Here is a 6508-nt window from a genome sequence, read left to right as displayed (position 1 = left end):
ATGGTTTCTGCCTCAACAAGTTTATTATTTTCACCGTTGCTCTTGTAATTCGCTGGGACCTGTTTTACTCTACCTTAAATGTAAGTAAGTAAGTAAGTCATTTTTATTTATATAGCACTTTTCCAGACCAGGGTCACAAAGCGCTTAAACAATCAAAACAATACTCAAAAAAGTACAAAGATCACGATAATACTGAGAACAACACAGGAGTTCCAGAAAATCAAGGAAAAGCCTGAACAAATAGAAACGTCTTAAGATGTTTCTTAAAGGAGTCAGTAGACTCCATCAAGCGCAAAGAGAGAGGAAGATCGTTCCAAAGCTTAGGAGCAAGATAGATAGAGAAGATAGATTCTGATCCACAGACCTCAGAGCCCGAGCTGGGGTGTAAGGCTGGATCAGATTAGTGATGTAAGGAGGAGCCTGACCATGAATAGCTCTGAAAGTAAGAACCAGAATTTTAGTTGAAAGTTGATCCTGAAAGAAACTGGAAGCCAGTGGAGAGTTTTAAGGATCGGAGAAATGTGAGTTCTTCTACTTGAGCGGGTTATTATTAAGAGGCAGCAAACTTACCACCACCAATGTCAAGACAACATCAGGGGGTTATAAAAAATCCCTACATCTTTAACCCCTATCATTCATCGAACTCTGATGATGTCGTTTAACCGCCAAAGTTATTTTGCTAACTCAACATTTAAACGTTTTTTTAAATTCTGAATTGTGCCCCTCCTTGTGGTATTAAAGAACGACATGTTGAGAGAAGGACATAAATAGACAAGATGGTTGAGAATAACATGGTGGGACTGAATAATCCCTGGAGAGGACGAAGGGTGGGAAACAGGAGAGCAATGACCTTTCTGACCACACAAACATTATCTTCAAAGGCTGTGATCCGGGGCTGATTTTTAAGAACCGGGATGGTGAGCACTACCAAGAACCATAGTGGGATCATGGATGATCAAGGATTATCAAGGATAAGTACAAAGATCATGAAGATACGTTTTGACAGGCAATGTGAGAATGTGTCTTCATTTAGGTAAAGTTTGATTTCCCCCCTAGAAAGAACACCTCAAGAACGTTGATAGAGAATGTCAGAAGGATCCGCTGTGTTTTTCTAGCTCTAGAGAAAGCCTATGGAAGAGTTTATATAAGGAGGATGTGTGGTTCCTGCAAGGAAGTTTTGAGAACCAGAGATTGTGAGGGTTGTGCAATGAGACCCTTGATTTATCATCTATCTACCAACCTCCATTAATTGTTTTTTTTTTATTTTTAGAATCCCTTATTAGTCCCGCGGGACACAGGGGACACAACGACACAAGCTTGTCTGGAGCTGGGATTGAACCTGCAACCTTTTGGACTGCAGGCAACCACTCTACCATTGGTTTGTCCATATAGAGCGAGGCAGGAATCTTTGTGGACCATTTGAAATGTTTTACTTTCTCTTCCCTGATTGATATTTATGCCCATTCATATCAGATTTCATAGTGAATCTACAAATTGCGTGTGATATTTTTCTTTCACACATCTAGTCTACTAATATACTAAATGTAAAACTGCTCAAGAGTAAAAAAAGCTGCAGAACAATTCTGTCAATTCTTGTGTGGTGTGCAAGAACTGAGGTACACAGATGTCTCAGGCCATCTTTTTAATTCTAGTATAATCTTTGGGATTGAGGTAAACTAGTCCCAACAGTAATGAGATTAAGATGAGGTGACCATGAGGTGAGTGACGGTCAACCAAAGCAAATGGACTTAATTTTCTCATCCTCATCCCCCTTTGTGTTCAGTGAAGACTCTTAAATGTGACCAGTACTATACGGCTGTTGTGGAGGCCTCATGGACACATAATGACTGTACTGCTCTCATGAACTTCTCACCCCCAGGTCAAAGTTCACCACGGCTTGCCAGATCAGTATGGGGATATCGTCAAGTGGGCAGTCGGGTTTGTGATAAGGACCAAGCTTCATGCTGTCTTGGTGTAAATTACATTTCTATGTAGATCTTCTACAGTAGTGGTAAAATGGGAGGTATCCCCTCGTACACATGGTTTCTATTTATTAAATCCCCCGAACTATTAGGGATCAGAGTGAGTCATTAAAACTCCAGGATAATGAATCTCATTAGAGAACTCAAGTGTGCATCTCTAATTGTATCCTCAGTCTTTAACTGTGTTGTTGATGTGTTGTTTTAACGCAACAAAGGCGTTCACACCAGCTCTGATCAACACTGACAATTCACATGACCTCTGCTGCTGCCATTCCAGTGCATCAGGGGGAACACAAAGGCTTTCCTGTCGCTTAACAAGACTCCACTTGATCCTGTTCACGCTAGCAGGGCCTCCTCTTCATCATCATAGACTCATCATGGCCCATCACTTCCTCACAGAGGGAAGCTGCAAAGCTCTGTTTCCATGTAAACACCGCCCTCAGGCCCTCAGTGCTGTGCACACTACACTGCAGCTATAAGGTGTTAACTGTTCTAAACAACAACAGCCGCTCACAGGGAGCTCTTTACAGGCTTTGAGAACAATTCTGCCGTATTAGTTGACTAATGCCAAAGACACTTCTATGCAGCATTGTGTTGCCAGTGTTGCACATTAGACCAGTCACACATGGGTCATGATTTAGGACAGTGGATTGCATTATATTGGTATTAACCTTTTAATAGTCATGTTTGAGCAAGATAACTGTAATTTGACCACAACAAAACAGCAACATCTTCAATGCATGGCAGTATGATCTGCATTAATAGAAATGTGTTGCCCAAAAGAAAGTGTAGGTTGTGTAGAGGAACCTGTGCAAACTTGATGATGAAGACTGTTGGCATGTGGTGGAAAACAATCTCATGTTGCAGGAGAGTACACTCAGACTCTCCTCTGCAAGACCTCCAGCCATCAAATGTTCTTGCTACATTGAGATAATTGTATCCCACCATTGACATCTGAGATTGCTTAGTTTTCTCATGTTCTCAGACGTAGAGTTGGACCCCCGGTGCCCTCTCAACAGACCTTTCGTGTGTGAAGGCCCAAGATGAGGTTAGTTGCTCACATGGCATGATGAGCAGAGCTGCGTTCTCTCACTGTGTGATGATGCTGACTCACACATTGATGCCACACACAGTGACCACAAGTTGAGTGTGATTAAATAAAAGTTCTATTGTCGACGCCTTCGCTGTATCAAACACATCTTCAGAGGAAGAATGTTTTCCAGTTATATATAACTTGTGGTGAATTTGTAATATTTTTTATTTTTTATTTAGTCTGAAGCTGACAATGCTGGCAGAAACACCAAAAATAAAGCAAAAAAACAGCGTGTTCAAGACATGGTTATTATTCATTCAATGCCAGATAAGATTGAAAGAATACACATTTTACAGAAACAGATTATACCTTTTGCCAGAAAACACTGCTGTCAGTGCTTGATGACCGTCAGCAAACATTTTTCAAGAGAAAAAAGTTTTGAAAGAAATATTTTTATTAATTTTTGATGTGTCTGTAAGACTGTACAAAAAACATGTATAACAGTATAAGCGTCTGCAGAGGCCTATAGTGCCTATTTATTGACAATGTAGCGCAAAACAATTCAAAATCCAAAGATGATGTATGGTTAAATAAGAAACTAATGGAGAAAATAATAATTCAGTTTAATAAGGTCTGGTGATGGTTATGTTACTTGAATTGTTTAAGTTTTTCTGGAACAATGTTGAGGCTTCAATACAAGATGGATGTTACAGACAAGCAGTATCAAGGTATTTGGATGTTTTTAAGTGATTCATTTTGGAGGAAGAGGAGGATGAGCACCACTGGCTACATTACAACGGATATACATCTTTACCAATAATTTAGGAGTTGATTACTTTAATAATCCCAATCCTTAGCTGACATAAGGGTGAGTAGAAAATGAGTGAAGTTGTGGATTATGGGAAAGGATGTGTCCCAGAAGTTTATATATTTCATGTGTAGAGCATCTAATGATAAATCAATAAATACTCTCAATTATACTTGTCTCTGCCTTCCTCGTCTTGCCACATTAGTGACGAGGTAAATTTTGACATGTTCGAGGCAAATGAAAACATCCTTTCCTCATCTGGTAAAGATATATTTTCTTATCCAACAGCCATAGACTCCTCTTCAACCTTCAATGAGTGCCTACAAATGCCGTTCAGCCTTAAGGTAAGGTAAGGTAAGGTAAGGTAAAACCTTATTGTTTAAAATTGTTTTTTTCCAATAGCCACAGAAAATACAGCAAATCTTTCATAAAAAATAAATCGAAATAAAATAAGAAAAAGAACATAAAGAGAAAGAACAAGATGACACAATCTAAGTCTAAAGATAAAGATAAAGAACATATCTAAGAAAAATAACAAAGACAAAGGATACATAGACTAACATAGAACAGAACATCCAGATATTTTCACTCAACTCCTGCCCCCAAACTCAGAATTGTACAATTTAATAGCCCGAAGCATGAATGAGTCCTTGAGTCTATTTGTTTTGCACCTGGGTAGGAGCATTCGTGCACTCATTCTGCTTCTCTGCTCACTGATGACAGTGCTCAGAGGATGACTGTCATCATCCATGATGGACAGTAGTTTGTTCAATGATCTCCTCTCAGCAACTGTCACCAGTGAGTCCAGCTTCATTCCAACTACAGAGCCAGCCCTCCTGATCAACCTGTCCAACCTGTTGACACTCCTCTTGGACACATTTCCACCCCAACACACCACAGCACAAACTTTTCAGCGCTTGATGGACTTAGTGCTTGGGAGACATTTTGGTGGCAGGTACGTCTGCTGATGCATTTGTCTCATATGTTCAGGTTTTTGGATACAGGATGAGCATGGTTTTATAGTCAACACAGCAAAGTGCCTGTTTGAGTTGTCGTTGATTGATATTAATATTAATACAGCAAAAGGGAGGCAAGAAGAAGGGATGTTCATAGCCAAGCTCTGTAGGGTGGTTTCCAGATCTTGGTTCAACCTCTTAGTTTCCCGTTGGACTGGATGGAAGCCAGAGGAGAGACTGGCAGTGGCACCCACCAATTTGAAGAAGGCCTGCCACACCGGAGAGGAGAACTGGGGGCCTCGAACTGACACCATGTCCTGTGGTAGTCCGAGTTTAGTTTAGTTTGGCAGTCTCCAGTGCACTAAGGAGTTGACTCAGAGGAATTAATCGACAGGTCTTAGAAAACCAATCGACCACAACAAGAATCACAGTATTATCTTGGGAATAAGGCAGGCTGGTGGCGAAGTCCAGGGATATGTGGGACCAGGGGCATCTTGCTTCTGGAGCACACAGAACAGGCTAACACTAAGGTCCTGACCTCATTCTCCATACATGGAATTCACATTTCTGAGGTTTGACATAAAGATTGATCCGGAGTAGTCTTTGGAGGACTTGCTTCACATGGGAAAAATGTTTATCAACCATCTTTGAAAAAAATAAAAATATCATCCAGATAAACAAACATACCTGTTAATCATGTCCCTAAGGACATCATTAATCAGAGCTTGAAAAACTGCGGGAGCATTGGTTAGAACAAAGGGCATTATTATATATTCGTATTGGCCTGAGGGAGTATTGAAGGCCGTCTTCCATTCGTCACCCTCTTTTTTGCAAACAAGCTAGTAGGCGTTGCGCAGGTCCAGTTTTGTAAAGATCGCTGACCCTTGAGAAGGTCAAAGGCTGTAGACATTAACGGTAATGGGTAGCAATTGCGCACATCACCATTGTGTCATTTTGTCAGCCTTCGATAATTGAATCCATTGGACAATGACTCATGGATGTAGAAGTCCATGGCTGCTCGTTCAGGCTGGGATAGAGAAAATATCTGACCTCTAAGGGGAGTGGTTCCCGATAACAATTCAATGGAGCAGTCGTAGGGCCTATGAGGGGGAAGGCTAGAGGCTCGTGCCTTGTCTAAAACCTCTTTCAAGTCTAGGTACTCGGCAGGGACTTTGGATAACTCTGAAGGTCGATTGGCTCAGGGGGCAGAACAGGCAAGTGGCATGGCAAGTAAGCCCCCAATTCGCTGACTCCAGTCAATAGTTGGATTGTGGCGACAAAGCCAAGGGTAGCCTAGAACTATAGGGAACTCAGGAGAGCTAATAAGGTAAATGGCGATCTCTTCTTGGTGAGGGTCGGATTGGAGATGCAAAGGCTATGTCCATCTAGGGCCATAACAGAGAGGCAGTGCTTAAGGGAAACGAGGGGAATCTTAAGTTTGTTAGCAAGGTTAAAGTCTAAAAAAATTACCCTCTGCTCAAGAATCTACCAGGGCCTGACAAGAGAAGCTGGCTGTTCCCCGGCAGATGGAGATGGGAGGGTGGACTCCTTGATCATCGGGTTTAGGAGTTGCTCCCATCACAACCTTCTCCGGTCAGAGGAATTCCGGAAATGGCCCGGCCGACCACAGTAAATGTAGCCTCCTCCGTTCCCTTTCCTCTGGTGAGAGCTGGGTGCGGCCAATCTGCAAGGGCTCAGGTGCTGCTGAAGGTAAACCTGTATTCCCACA

The sequence above is a fragment of the Callionymus lyra genome, chromosome 1 (assembly GCF_982586985.1).
Source record: "Callionymus lyra chromosome 1, fCalLyr1.hap1.1, whole genome shotgun sequence".
Classification (NCBI taxonomy): Eukaryota; Metazoa; Chordata; class Actinopteri; order Syngnathiformes; family Callionymidae; genus Callionymus; species Callionymus lyra.
This window is presented reverse-complemented; position numbering follows the sequence as displayed.